The following is a 16,525-nucleotide window of genomic DNA, read 5'->3' on the forward strand; positions in this document are numbered from 1 at the left end:
ATATAGAACAGTATGTCCACAGGATGTCTCACAGCTACCACACCTGTCTCAGACATTCAAGCTCGCAGTAGAAACTTTGAGGGTAATAGAAATATCTACGAGATTTTTCTTGGATTTCAATGGGATGTACCTGTTACAGTAGAAACTTTTAAAGATAATGGAAATATCTATGGAATTTCCCTTAGATTTCAATGGGATGTACTTGTCACAGTAGAAACTTTTAAAGATAATGGAAATATATATGGAATTTTCCTTGAATTTCAATGGGATTTGCCTGTCATTGTAAAAACTTTAAGGATAATGAAAATATCTACGGGATTTTTCTTGGATTTCAATGGCATGTACCTGTTACAGTAGAAACTTTTAAAGATAATGGAAATATCTATGGAATTTCCCTTGGATTTCAATGGGATGTACCTGTCACAGTAGAAACTTTTAAAGATAATGGAAATATATATGGAATTTTCCTTGAATTTCAATGGGATTTGCCTGTCATTGTAAAAACTTTAAGGATAATGAAAATATCTACGGAATTTTTTCTTGGATTTCAATGGGATATGTATGTCTGTCATGGGACAGTATTTGAATGTCCAATAGTCTTCCTATGATTATCCCAGTCGGGAATCGAAACTGGGACCACGCAAACTTAAGTTCAACGCTCTAACCACTGGACTACGGAGCTCCTCTCAGTCCGCTAGTACTAAAAACTATATATAAAAAAGGTATTGAAATTCTGGAGAGAAGAAAAACTATACTCTGTTAATACTTTTAAATAAAATATTCTTGAATGCTTAAAATTCTTATTAAGTTCATAAAATGCAATTAAGTTAGCACCTATCTGGATGTTAAATAACTTCACACATTCAACGCAAAGCAACATAAAACATGTATACCGCTCACAACACTGACATATGCCTCACGTCTCTCACTAGTTCGTAACCTTGTCATCTATACAAATTACATATGATTTACAAATTTTTAGAAACCGTTTGTACATTTAAAGAAGAAAAGGAAAGTAGTAAACATTATCGAAACGAAGGAACAACGTGGAAAACAGCTCTTTACAAAAAGTAAATAAATAAATAAGGAAAAATTATATGGTGGAAAAAGAGGAGAAAGCAGACAGTTGTTCATCAACATTTTAAAGTATGTTAAAATTGTACTAGAGTCGCGTATGGTCTTCCTTTGTCTTCAGTTCCCAGTGTCATTTATTATTTGACTAAGAATAGCCGTGACAAGAGCAACAGTGGAGAAAGTGGTCCTTTCCCCCACTTCTTGTTTCCTATTTCCTTTACTTCTCTCCCTCTCTCCTCTTGTTCAACAACTCCAGACAACATAAAGATATTTCTGAAGTTTTCTTTTTTGTCGTTTTAAGAACGAATGTCTCATTTGTTTTGAGTTCTCTCTGCATTTTCTCGTTTTTGCTGATTTCGTGTGAGGTATCTTATTTCTATGTTTTGCGTCTGGGTTACACTCACACACATCTAACATTAGACATAACACATTTCCGCATGCAAAGACTATCAATATTTTGTAAATGATATACCTACTGTAATACTAATATTGTGTCAGAAATTTGAATTTCGCACTACACATTTTTTGCAAGTACACAGTGTAAGTTCCCAAGCTCTCTATGATTTAAATAAAAATGCTGTGTGTGTGTGTGTGTCATCAGCTTTACACATTCGCATAGAAAGAAGCCACCTAGAACCACCAAATTTGATTGGTTGATTGATTTTGAGTTTAACGTCCCTTTCAGCAGCGAGGCTTTATGAGACGGGACCTACTGATTAACGTGAAATTCGAACGACATGTTCGCAAATAGAATTTATCCAGATCTAATAGCGTACGAAGCCGTTTTATCGATTTTCGGCTCGGTGTACCGGGGAAGAGGGTCAAACGTTATGCACGTTTCTTTGAATATTTGCCTGTATTCAACCCACATTACCATAAGTGAGACATAGACCCTGATGATACTTATCATCCTTGATACATAAATCATTTAAAATATTAATTAGGATCTACTTCTATGAGATATCGAATAATCCTAAGAAAAGCAATGGAGTGCTGTGAAGTGAGAAATGCAATACAAACGTCCAGTACCAACATAGTTTATTTATGCGTGCAGGGACGTACGGAAGGGGGGGACACGGGGGTCCGGACCCCCCCCGAAATTTCGACTTTTTAAAAATTTAGCCTAATTTTAGGGGCAATTTTAGCCATTTTAATATAAAATAGCTTCATATTTAGTTTGAACCCCCCCCGAAATAAATTCCTGGGTACGCTACTGTATGCGTGGACCAACATGGCCTATTTCCCGAATTATCAAGTTTTGAGGTGGCAAATTTCCTCGGTCATATTTTTTCTACTCCTATTCCGAAGATTTTAGAAATTTACTGATAGCATATGATAACAAGATTTTTACATTTGTTAATGTCTAAGGTAATGTTTTAAAATTTTGAAAGTTCGAAGAAGTATCATCATCATCATAGGTATTCTGTCATTATTATTAGGGTACTTGCTGCAAGTGAGAAGCTTTCATGTTCCACGGCCTTTAGCTAACCTCTTCGTCTTCACGTCTATCAATTGTAGTCTCCTTCGCCCTCTCCCTCTCTTTGCTGCCACCACACCCTCTAGCACACCGCTTAAGATACAGTTCCTTCTTAGCCGCCAATATCTCAACCAGTTTCTCTTCCTCTTTTGAATAATAACTGAAATCATTATTATTTCTCCTTACAATTTCTAACACCCTCTTATTCGTTCTACGCTCGACCCAGCGAATTCTCTCCATTCTTTTCTACACTCATATTTCGAAAGCTGTCAGTCGTTTGTAATCACTTTTGTGTAATGCCCATGTTCCTACCACATACAGACAATACAAAACTCCACAGAAGCATTTTATTAGTATTTTTCTCAAATACTTATTCAAGGACCCACAAAATGGACTTTTCTTCCTCCTAAAGAATCTTTCGCCATTCCTATCCTTTCTTTTATTTCACGTTCGCACTTCATACCATCACTAATAACACTATCTAGTAATCGAAAAATAGTTACATGTTTCTATTTTCTCTCCTCCTACTTCTATATTTGGCACTGACCGCTTCGTTCCGATCTCCATGACTGTCTTCCTAACATTGATTTCCATTCCATATTCTTCAAAGCCGTTCCTCAAGTTTTCTACCATCTTATTGGTTTTCTTTTCAGATTCCGCAATAAACGTTATATCATCTGCAAACTGGATACACCTAATAGTTCTACTTCCTACTGAAATTGTGTCTTCATTATGTTCGAAGTAATGTTACTTTTAATAAATTGAAACACTAAGTGTAGAGCGAAGAGGATTTTCTTTCACATCCGCATGAAGTTATAGACAATTTGTTCGAAAATAAATTTGGCATTTACAAAATTGAGACTAAAACCCTTTCAAGTAACAAAGGTGTCCTAGTTGTTACTAAATTACATACCTCAGCGAAATAAGAAAATTATCCCAGAAGTTCGAAAGACGGATTATCAGAGCTTTTTATGATCAGCTGGATTGATTATACCTAGATGTATATATGTGGAAGGTTTTCAAAACTACTCTTTTGTTACAAATAGTATTCGTACAGGCTAACAATTTAGTGTATCAAACAACATCGAAAGAAGAATATATATATATATATATATATATATATATATATATATATATATATATATATATATATATATATATATATATATATATATATATATATTACATTTGGTTTCCATCCAAAATTCTTTATATTTGAAGGAAGTACCGGTACTAATAGTAAGATGTGTATATACAGTACATATGTATGTGTGTTAAGTTTGAACCAGCGCATAGTTTTGTAAAAATAAAACTTAAAACAGAACGAGTGAAGAAAAAAGAGGAGAGGGTATCAAAACAACGTAGGTTAAGAAAAATAAAAATAAGAAGATTCAAAGTGCTAGAAAGACGCAAAGAATGCTATACAACATGAAGATACAAAATGTGTTGTGACGGAATTCGGACGGACAGCTAAAACCAAGGAATGAGTGAATAGCAGGCAGTCACACACACACACACACACATTATATATATACGTACTACATACAGCAGAGTTACACGCGCGAGAGCTGCTTCCAGAACTGTCCAAGATGAGAACCCTCAAACAAGTAACACAAATTGCATGACGAACCAGTGATGCTAATTCAACACGACCCTACTTTGTGAAAAATAAAAATAAATAAATACAAGAACAAAAGCCTTTTTTCTTTCTTTCTTAAGAAATAAAATAGACGAACCAAAAAAAAAAAGAAAAAGAGAGAAGACGATAAATTCGAAAACAAAAGAGAACACAAAATAAAACAAAAAGAAATACGTTTTAATTGCATTGTGGTACTCAACGAGAAAGACGCCATTTTTCAAACTGTTGTCCCCTTTCCCTCCCACTTTTCTATTTTTTCCTCTGTGTTTGTTCGTGTATATGTATGTGTGTGTGTCTGTGATGTTACATACTTGTATGTCGCAGTTTTTTTTTTCTGTTAAATATACACATACAGATCGCTGTTTCGATTTTTTTTTTCACCGGTTTCGTCGTTTTGTCTGTGGGATGTTTCCTTGAGATTAATTAATTTATGTTTCCCCTTAACAACTCTCTTTTTTATTTTTATTTTTAAAAAAGCTATTAATACACTATAAATGACTACGAACTATTGTATAAGATGGTGTTTTTAGTATCAATAAATACTTGGCCGAAGTCATTAAAATGTCGGTACAGGATATAAAAAAATTTTAAGAGTCGCTTTAGAAGATATTTGTTCCCTTTATTTTATTTAGATTTTATTTTCTAAAACAAAATAAAATCCATTTGTGTTTTAAAAAAAAGAACGTGTGCATTGACAACGTATAATTAATAACAACTGCACCATAATTTTCTATTTGAATTAGTTCAATTGTTATTTTAGTGTTGTCACAACACTAAGTGAAATTAGTGTCCTGCTATAGTGTGCTCTTAAACTGTCAAAAGAGTTTTACATTAATGCGCCCATTGAAAAGTGGTTTCTTTCATTCTTTTCATGACGGAGATTTTTACAAATGATATTTTATTGGTATTCCTAATTCATTATTAGAACCTTTGTTAGACTTGTATTAGAATATAGAATAAAGAGGCAATTGTTTATTCTAATTAAATTGTTCTAAATTCGAGCGAGGAATTTTAGGGAAGGGTTGTGGGCAAGGGCGCCGATCCCAGGGCCCCCGGGCCCCCAAAGCTCATGTGGGCCCCCTTACTTTGTAAATTTACAATATTTGGCATAATTTTAATGCAATTTGTTTTAAAATCCTCATATATGCTTTCTGCATCTGAATCCCCCCCCCCAAATTTACAGAGAAATCGGCGCCCTTGGTTGTGGGTATGATCAACTAACAATTTGCTTCTTATTCCGAGGTATCTGAGGAGTTTTCACAATTTTCAGAACAACGAAGAAAACTTGATATCAACATTTTTGAACTTGACACCTAGAAGATCCATAATTTGTAGTTTACAAACGGAACACATTCTGTAATACTCAATTTAAAAAAAAAAAAAAATAAATAAAAAAAAGTGAGATATTTAACGTAACTTAAGATTTTAAATTACATTGGTATTCGGATACCAATTAAAATAGTTAATTAAAAATATACAAGGTGAACCTGAAATATGTGCACAAACTCCGGGAGGTGATTCGTGACATCAAAAGAAGACAAAAAGTTCTCTTGCACGTTGAATTCCGAGTCATGTACGAGTGATAGGGGTGCTTACTTGGAATCGACAATCGAATCCTGAACATCAAATTGCCAACCAACATAAAAACTAATTAATCTTTTGCATTATAATTTTGCACATAATCAATGTGAGTACTTCAGTTTTCTATTCATATATCTCAATGTAGTAAATGTTTTATATACGTAAACTGAAGTGATAATATTTTGATGATTCATATATAAAGTTGTCAAGTAGAATAGCAAGTGCAGTTACGTTCAGCATAACATATTTCCTTTTAATTTGTATTTTGAAATGCAGGTAAGTGTACTAAAGTACAAAGTTTCAAGAAACATTCTTGCGTCTCTACTATTTACTAAAGCTGCATATGTCTACATTTAAAAAAAATTGTGGAATGAGAATATGGAAGGAAATGGCAGAATCCCGAGAAACCTCACAGACACGATAATACTCTCCACAAATCCATTTGATCCAGGAGTAAAAGTAGATCTGAAAAGGTATGGGAGCGGATGACGTCACATAGTTCCCTTGCCTTTCTTTGCCTATTGTATTTTTAGGAACTGAAGGAACACCATATATATTGTTGAAAGTGGGGGGACGGCGTCCTCACGTTCCCCTCACTTTTACCTCTGATTTGATCTGGAATTAAGCCAGGGACCCTTCACACCAGAGGTGAACGACATACAACTTCATTTTGAGTAATGGAACGAAGTAATCAACCCTGTAATTAACGTTTATTTGTCAGAGAAACTTCTAGAACTCTAATCAGATCCGAAAATTAAAACTATGGTCTGTAGCATCTCACATATTTGTTTAGTTCCTTTTGGAAGGTAAGTATTCTAAGAGTTATGAAAGCTGACAATTCTAATCGTCTCCCTAGACATACGCAACCTGAGTCGAACTGAAGACACCTCTAATCCAAAAGAAGATGTCTTCTTGCATAAACCATTAAGCTAACCTTACCCCACAGTTGAGTTCATTGTATTCACCGTGAAGCAGGATCATCCTTTTAGGCTAATTATATGGGAGTACGGCGACTTGACCTCGTCAAAGAGCTCTGAGTGAAGACAGAACAGTTGCGATGCTTTTCACCAGATGTCTCGTAGTAGAGAACAGTCACCAGATGAGGTCGCCTCAATTACCAAGCAGAGGGTCGACCCTCGGAAGTAAAGAACAAGAGGCAGCTGTTGGTTGAACGACAAAGTCCTAAATTTTCCTCTAAAATAATGTTGCTATTTTTTCTTTTAATGGTTTGCAGATAAGGAATATGTTCTGTTTGTTTTTTAACAAACGGACGAAATCTTTGAAGTGTTGAAAAATTATAGAGTGAAGAAAAGTTTTATTTCTGTGTTTATGTTTCGCTTGTTTGTTATATAGATTAACAATCCAACAAGCACAGACTAACTTTTGGTTTATTCTTCTCGTTATAAGGACGAGCGTATTGCGAAACTTTGTAATCTTACCATCTTGAAGTGAGTTTGTAGGCACTCAAATTGCAAAGAGATGGAACATTTTCCATTTTTTCAATGCATTGTTCACGTATTGGTAGTTACATTGTCAAAAATTACAATTGTACACAGGGTCGGATTAAGGGGGGCTATAGCCCCGGGCCTTCAGGTGGAAAAGAGCTTCCACTCTGATCAAATCTCAATTGGCTATTTAAAAAGAATCATGAAGATACAATCATCATCATAAAATAAAATATGACCAAAAAATATGAAACATATTCCCTACTGTACTTTCGCAGAAATGTGTTAGATGAAGTCAGCAGAGGCCACATACTTTTTTCTAGCCCTTGGCCTCCAGATGGGTTGATCCAGCCCTGATTGTACCGCTACAACTAAGAGAAGAAAACTTACATAATGCCCTCTTGTATATAAGAATTAGAATGTTAGGTGTGAGTATTCTTATTTTAGCATGTATCGATTAAATTGCAATTTTTACTGATGTGACTTTGGAGCAGATAGGGAATATGGGGAGCACTTTTGGGAAAATTTTACAGGTAAAATGTGTTAATTCACAAAATTAAGACGTCACATAAGAAAGATAAACACAATGAAATAGAAAACTATAGACCGATTTAATTGCTACCATTTCCCGATAATAGGTAAAATACTGGAGAAAATAATGTTTAATCGGGTAATGGAATTAGTTTATAAATACTCTATTTTATCCAACACGTAGCATGGTTCCTTTAAAGGTAAATTCACCGAGACAGTAATTATGAATTTTCTTGAAACATGTAGAAAGCTATTGGATAGGAAGAGTTTTATGTAGGAATATTTTTAGATCTAACCAAAGCCTTTGATTAGTGAATCATAATAACAAAAGAACCTTCATTGGTATAAGATCAGAAGTCTAGCAAATAAATGGTTTGAATTATATCTTAAAAATCGAAGGCAAGTAACTGAAATCTTACGAAAAGTTAGTAACAAAATCAGAAAGAAATTCTTCTATCATTTTCATATTTTTTCTAAAATATCATTCTTTTTTTTTTTTTTATACATGAGTCTTTTATATACAGATATATATATCAACACCATGTTTGCTGGTTTTTCGTATTACGTCAATTTCACTTTCTGTTGTGCTACACGTCCACCACAAAGATAAAACAAAGAAGCTTACTATGCCATACTCAAGTCTATTTATAGAATAGTTAGTAGAATCTACACTATTTTTCACATGCACATAGGTTATATATAAAGTTTGTGTGACTAAATATATATTCAGATTTTGATTAGCTCATTGTCCCTATTTTACTCACTCTTTTCTCTCAGCTATACATAAAACCATCCATGCATACATATATACACATTCACATCAATCCTGAAGCCTGAAAAGTTGTACGATTGGCACATCTGCTTATGATGTTAACTTGCCGAAACACATGTTTTCTCCCCTTTTGTTTACACTGGACAACGAAATTAAAGCTTTCTCTCATTTCAAATGAAGACTGACCCTACTACCATCGCAGCTGAACTCTCAATTTTCCGTCCCATGAAGTCTCTACGTACATCCATCTGTGCTCGCTGATCTCATCGCTTAGTTTCATCTGGCGAACAGATTAAAATGAGCATCTCGGACCGATGGTTTTAGAACTTTCTGTTTCTGTCTTAGAAAGAGAAAAAGGAGAAAATGATTCAAGCCATTTTCATAAATGATATGTCTTGTATGAATTCTTATGTTATAATAAAGATTTCAAATATAAATAGACCTGGTATTCTGTCCTTGGTATCTGGAATCCTGAACTTTGTCCAGTGGGGAGTGACTATGAACTGGATAAAATAATAATGATAATTTGATGTCTTATCAATCGATTTCTCTCACTTAAAAAATGGTAGGCCTATATTAATTTCAAGACTAGGGCAGCCCTAGGCAATTTGCCGCTCCGTGCAATGGTATCATTTGCCGTCCTTCTTTTCTCCAAAAAGATCAAATCTTAAAACTATGTTAGCCCATCATGAACAACGAAAGGGAGGGAAAGGGCACTCGCACTCAGAAACACCTAAACACTACAAATACAATCTCACATAGATTTTTAAATAATAATCTATTATCTTAGTGAAAAATAAAATAAACACACCTGCAGAAGAAACATGGTAATCCTTTTTATAGCATTCAATATCGACCTTCAATCTCAATATATCAATTTGCAATTTCAGTGCAACGAGCTCTTTTATCCTTATTTCTTGATTTTCCTTCTACATCTGTTGTTTTTTTATATTTTTTTTTTAAAAACTTGTTTTTACTTTCAATGATAAGGATCTTGTTTGTGAGAAAGACAAGAGTAATTTTCATATCAAAACTATGATAACTAATAACTAACTAAATGGAACAGATATTCGCTACTAATCCAGAATTGAGTTCTTGTATTTGTGACAACAATCAAGCAATTCATGCTAGGATTTCTTTGAACATTTGCTTTAGCACTGTCCATGTGACATTAAACTAACGCGACCTAAATATGATTTATGAGTGTAGTATTCAAATTGAAGGTCAACTCAGTAAATTTAACTATCATCATCATAAAGACTGTATCCTGCAAGAAAGATTTATTTTAAATAATGTAGTTATCACAGATTTTGCCGCCCCATGCAAGTGCACGTGCTGCACATATGGTAGAGCCGGCCCTGTTCAAGACATCCGTTAGGTGCTTTGTAATGAGTTTTATATATAGTGATGAATTTTAAATAAGTTGTTGTAGAGTTATTGACGAATAAGATTGGTATAGAATTTTACTCAATATCTCTCGTCCTCCCTTCCCAATATAACTCTGAAGGATGTGTAACGTAGCTTCAAATAATATTTTTTTAAAGCTTCCACTGTTAAACTATTGTTTGTGAATTGAAGTTCCTGATTGGAATCTATTAAACAAGCAAATGTTCATTTATGTCCGATAAATATCTATCTGCAAGGGCGCCGATCCTGGGGGAGAGGCAAAGCTCATGTGCCCCCCCCCCCCATTGTATTAATGAATATACAATATTTGGCATAATTTGAATGCAATTTGTCTTAATATCCTCATATATATACCTTCTGCCCACTTTTGCATCTTAATAGTTGTTTAATCTTTCCTTACATAACTTAATTCTTCTGTTAATCTGATGAAATTTCCATAATTTCTTTATTAATCTTTATCCGGATCAATGCTAATACAATAAAGGACTTTTTCCTTCTTACATGATACGCACGCGCCAAACGAGCCTCTTACGTGATTCTACCACCCAGAAGTTCCACAATTTTCCACGCGCGCTATGAAAGAGCGCTGTCATCGGCTGGTTATGACAAGTGGGCGGGGACCACGAGTTATTCATCTCGCTCTTGCGTTTTTATGGAGGGAAGCCAGCAGATGAAAAACATGCTGGGTTGCTTCTTTACTCCTCGGTTGGCAGCGAACGCACTTGTTGCTCGTTTCACAGCGCGCTATCGTGTGATGTGGCACCATATATTGTATTGTGCTGCCATCAGGCGACAAGCAGCAAAAGTTCATTAAGAAAATTGTCCTTTTTTTAAATTTTTTAAAATTAATTTCTTATTAGGGTCTACGCATACAGTATCTTTCTCAGGAGTTTCTCGTTTGTTCTTGACAATCGTTTCCTCCAAATATTGCAATTAGCTGCGCAATTTTCGTAACTTAACTTATGAAATTACTACGATCGAATATGATAGTTTCGATGTGTTCCTCACTGTTCAGAAAATGAAGCACAAATTAATGTAACCAGAGGCGGTGTTAGGTGTGCGCGGGAACTATAGTGCCAATAATGACCTAGCGGGGTCAGAGTACTGGTAAAAATCGCCGAGTGCCAACATGCTACTTCTAAACATCCTCAGAACGCGGAACTCTTCTAAGCGTGAGGCCTGAGCGGTTGCCCCATTTACTCCGCTTCTGAATGTAAACATACTTGCATGACACATTTTATAGAGGAAATTCTAAATAGTTCTGGGGGGGGCGCGGTGGCTCAGTGGTAGAGCGTTCATCTCCGCTGCTTGGGGTCCCTGGTTCGATCCCAGCTCGCACCGTGAGGACCTTGTGGTGGACAAACACTGTGCTCGTGGTTCTTCTCAGGGTTCTCCCGTTTTTCGTCCCACTTTCTTCATTCCACCATTCCATTCATTTCTCATAATTACCGTCTCCTTTAGCCTAACTGGCATAACCGTGGGACGTAAAACTCAAAGACTTCATTTAATTTTTTTTTTCTAAATAGTTCCGAAAGCAGAGTCGAAAACTTGGGACGCCTTAGTACATGTGATTTCAACAGTGGCTACTACATGCAATAAATGATTCATCTAGAAGACAGAGGGAATTAAATGTATTTTTAGTGTCTTCAAATGATTAGTTTTTTTTTTTTTTTTTTTATTCGGGAGTATATTAGCTTTCTTCAATGCGACAGAAGTTGCGTATTCAATGCCTAACCTAATTCAAGAGTATTTTTTAGATCATAACCCAGATTGTGTACCATGATTCACAGACAAGTGTTGCTTTGGCAGTTGAAAATTCAGAAAATCAAAATATGAAATGGCTTAGTTAAATATATATATGTAATAGTCAGTACTTGTCGTCTGATTCGACCAAAGAATGTAGAAAATACTTTGGAAGAGGATCAATTCAGAATTCAGATTAAATGTTGCCTATAATGCCTTTGTTTCCACTGAGAAAAACAAGTCCTTAACACAAAAGTGAAACAAACAAACAAAAGTTTGCACGTGTTTTATTAACAACAGGAGGAGCTTGACACCAGAACCAGTTAATTTAATTGGCATTTTAGATTCAAATGTTACATTTGGAAACTTCAATTACAGTATAGTAATTCTAGCATTGAAGTTGTAGTCTCTTTAATATTAGCTAAGACTTGTGCATACAAAACTCTCTGAGCTTTATAATCGTTTTGACGTATGATTAGCATCACACTAAAGGCCTGACTACTGCAAGAAACATATGTTAATCGAACTCCTTAGTATGGCACTAATTACGCATCAGAAAGACTCTGCATAAGGCCCTCTAAGTTTGTTTGCTTCATATTATCTTAAAACATAGTTCTTTCTTAGTACGATAAGGGCAGAGGAAAGACAAACCACAATGTGGACGTCAGATGCCGGGATTAGAAGCCAAGATTTCCTAGTTTAAGAACGAGCTGCCATATTTTTCGAATGAATCACTGGTAGTACTGTGGCGTTGGTATTTTCAAGCTCTCTTTCTACGTGCTTGTTTGTTTGCTTGCAACAAGACATACACTGTTATTTCCAACAAAATATCTGCTACGGTACGGCATTTGATTTTTTTAATTATAACGGCAGGCATTTGAAGATTACAAAAAAAAAAAAAAAAAAAAAAAGACAAAAACTACCGGAAGGATCACCAACCAAAACAGATGTGAAACTTTGTAGACTGTCTACCTATCAAAAATAAAATAAAAAGAAATTAGAAGAAAAAAGAGGGAATTTTATTTTAAAATAAAAAATAAAAAGAAGATTAAAAAAATAATTTCTTGTCAACTCATCAAACCTTGGGAGTTCTCTTGAAGCGGAGGCACAAACCAAGAATGTTACACAAGAAATCGTTTTCAATTTTCCCGTTCATTTTGTATAAAATGCTGCATGGCTAATATCGTGGTGGGACGCCCGAATGAGTCAGCCCTTGCTTTTCTTCGCTAAGCGCCACACCGCTCGAGCGACCATCTGGACCGCATCAAAATCAGCGTTCGTGAGCGAAACGAAAAATTATTTACATAACTCCATAACCTTCCCTTGTTTTTCTTTTCATCTATCTATCTATATATATATATATAAAGGCTTTTTCACACTGCACTGCACAACTCAATATCCTTCTAGGAAATAGGCGTTAAAAGGGAAAAGATTTAGAGGGTGCTGAGGGGAAAGTATTTATATAAGCATAACAAATTCAAATTGAAAGTGAACTTCTATCAAGTATAATGCATAGATGATAAATTTTCTCTTTAGCTTCCCGAATTAATTTCGAGCAAATTCAGTAGTTCAAACATCGTTATTGCCAGAACCAGGAGCCTTTGCGAAAGGTTCTATGTTTGTCCCTAATATATATTACCTCTGGCTTCTACGAGTATTGTAATTTGAACATTGTGAATATGGCTGGAAATGTTTTGGTAATTTTCACCAAAAATCATTCAATATATTTGAGATCATGGTTGGATCGCGGTGGTAAGAGGACTCACATCTGGCGCGTGAGGTGTCTGGTTTGATCCCAGCTCCCGCCAAGTAGGCATTGTGGTGGACAAACACCGTGTGCGTAGAATACGTGTTGTCCCGTTTCCTTCCATCTCATTATCACCGTCTCTCTTAGCCTTAGTGCATAATCATGAGACGTTAAACTCTAAAAAGAAAAAATCAGTGGGATATTATACCATTATGGAAATGGCTGCGAAACGAAAAATTATTTTCGAAAAGGCGAAAAGCCTTTAAGAGTCTTCATCCCGGCGAAATTAAAATACCGCTAATTTTACAGTAATTATGTGATATCTTCAAATAGATAAAAGATAATTGAAATATGGAACAAGAGCGTCCTAGACAATATTATTTTGCATGAGGTACTGTTATCACAAGTCACCTAGTGGCTTTCAGTTTTCAGCTGTTAAGAAACGCGAAAATAAATGCCGATTTTCAAAATAGCTCGAAATCGAAAGCAGATAAGTGAGTCGTGATAACGGTTTCTCATGTAAAATAATATTGTCTAGGGCGCTCTTGTTCCACATTTCGATTATCTTTTATCTATTTGAAGATATCACATAATTACTGTCAAATTAGCGGTATTTTAATTTCGCCGGGATGAAGACTCTTAAGCTACCAAAGTTTGTACATGATAAAAGCTTAATGAACGCATAAGAGACGCCATTTGGGGGACCGGGATGTCATTTTGGGGTCCCGACCCCATTTATTTTTCTGGCTATAGCCTATCCCTGAACAGGAATAACATAATTTCTTAACTTTGAATGCTTGTGTTGAATTGCTATGTGTGACTGTTACTTTGATATACAAGTCACTTAGCGGCTAATATACCTACCATATATATGAAAAAAACGAATACAACAACTCACAAATGTGTTGTTTCTGAATAGAACACAATTTCACATCGAGAGAGAAATGGGGTTAAAAACAGTAAAATGGGAAGATTTTTTTTTTCTTTTGGACAAAAACGAAGAGGGGAACAATGAAATACGAAGAAAACATTGCACTTTCCTTTTTTTTTTCATCCTTATATTCCTGCTTTCCTTGCCATTCTGTATATTCTCGTTGTCAAGTTAGTCTATTAGACACACGTGGTGGAATTCAAACCTCAGTCACACACAAAACGGACGCCATTTGACATATTTAGTGAGAGCGGCACGCACGTCGGCCGACAGACAAATGGGGTCCAGATAAACAGCCCCTTTCCGTTTTTCATCGTTTTCTTCCTGCTTTTTGCCTTCCGTACACATAATATTCGCTCTTTCCCCCTTTCCTGGTATACTGGAAAATCTTCCTCCCTTGTTCCACATTACAGATTTTCTGAAAATCTGGAGACGTTGCCTTGACACTCGTGGTATTAAATCATAGCGGAAGGGGGTTCTTCTTTTTTTGTCTCGCACCCGCTCTCTCCAGAGACGAATTGGGATCTCGAGTATAAATTCGGGCACGCGTATCTCCTCTTCCTTATTTTTTTCTCTATATATCTATAGGAAAATAGAATGTGTGTTATTTATGAACACATATTGTGAAAGTCTTTCTATTTCTCAGTATACCGTATTTGCCCATATAGGTCTAATTTGCGCCACCGCGTATTTTACCTACCCTAATTATTAACGTATGGTTTCTTAACCTCTTTTACTCATAACACTGGAGGTACTCGAGCGATTGCTAGGTACGCACGAGTTCTCTAGAGTTGTGACAAAATATTATCTTACCTAAGATCCCCCCCCCTTAAAAAAAAGTTGATCGAGTACATGATTTCGTCTAGGAACTTTTTCGACAACCTCTTTCATCTGGTAAAACCAAAATCTTCTTAGAAAATAACTCAGTATATGCATAATTTTGTCTCTGGGATGAGAAATAATGCTTTTCCAGAATAACTTTCATTACTGTCTACATGAAATATGATGGTACGTCAATGGAAAGCGTTGAGAGGTTGAGATCGGAAAAGGATTGTTTTGAACTTTCTTGTTTAATTAACATATTGTAATTAATTACCAAAGCATTTTGGTGGACATATGATTTACTTATTACTTCCAGTTATTTCGGAATTAAGCTCAAACTTATTCACTGTAAAACTGACTTTAAAAGCAAAAGAAATTATTTCCCAGTCTCAAGACAAGGATTTTAAGGAATTTACTGAATATCAACGCCTTTATTAGCAAATTTACAGTTTATTTGAGAATATAGTAAGTTCTATTGCTTTTGGTAGTAAATTTATCTGCTGAGTCCAACTTTCAGAATGAAATATGTGTCCAGTTCTGTCTTTGTCCTGCAGCACTGTTTTTTTTTTTTTTTTTTTTTTTTTTAACGTCCTAAACAAAACGAACAACTTACGAGCTGAAAGAACATAATCGTACAAATTATACAGAACTGATGCTTTCTCCAATAAGATAATAAGAAAGAAATTAATATTGGCGAAGGACGTCCGCATCGCACTGTTGGAATATCTTTTCTTTACGATAAGAAGAATTGAACTGTGCCAGTAAAGTAAACCAGTAGTAATAGTTTAACAATACCGTGAAAATAAGTGAAAACTTGAGGAAAACCATTCTGAAAATAATTTAACCAAAAGTTTGTACACTCATGTTCAAAATTATTGTCGCCTATCTATAAATATGTTGTTGTAGGAATATAGTTTGATAACGAATTCGCCTGGTATTTCTTATAATATTAGTATGTGTATAACCGGCAAAGACATGTATGTTGAAAATTTCATGTCAAAAGAGCAGTAAATAAGAACAATAAAACGAAAATAAAACTTTCTTGTCCATTTAGCAACATTTTGTTTTACTCATTCTAATTTTCGTATTTATAATTCTTTTCCTATGAAATTTACCACGTATATACATTTCCTGATTATATCCCTAGTATCAGTATTAAAAGTACCCTGCAAAATCATTATCAAATTACATTCTTACAAGACAGTTATAGATATGAGACAATCACTTTGGAAATGAGTGTACGTCATAGATAATACTTAAAACATTTTATTTTTTCATATTAACGTCACATTTTTTTCCTTCTTTTTATAGGTAATTAAAGTATTATTAACTCAAATGATAAGGAATAAGCACTAA

General features: G+C 34.9%; 1 protein-coding gene across 5 annotated transcripts in view; it reads right to left on the bottom strand.

Moving 5' to 3' along the window:
* Positions 1–16,525, bottom strand: part of LOC145686440 (sal-like protein 3) — a 298,297-nt gene that overhangs the window by 44,154 nt on the left and 237,618 nt on the right. The gene's annotated exons all lie outside the window — the stretch shown is intronic.

This window comes from Thermobia domestica, chromosome 1 (assembly GCF_964235325.1).
Source record: "Thermobia domestica chromosome 1, izTheDome1.hap1.1, whole genome shotgun sequence".
NCBI classification, from domain to species: domain Eukaryota; kingdom Metazoa; phylum Arthropoda; class Insecta; order Zygentoma; family Lepismatidae; genus Thermobia; species Thermobia domestica.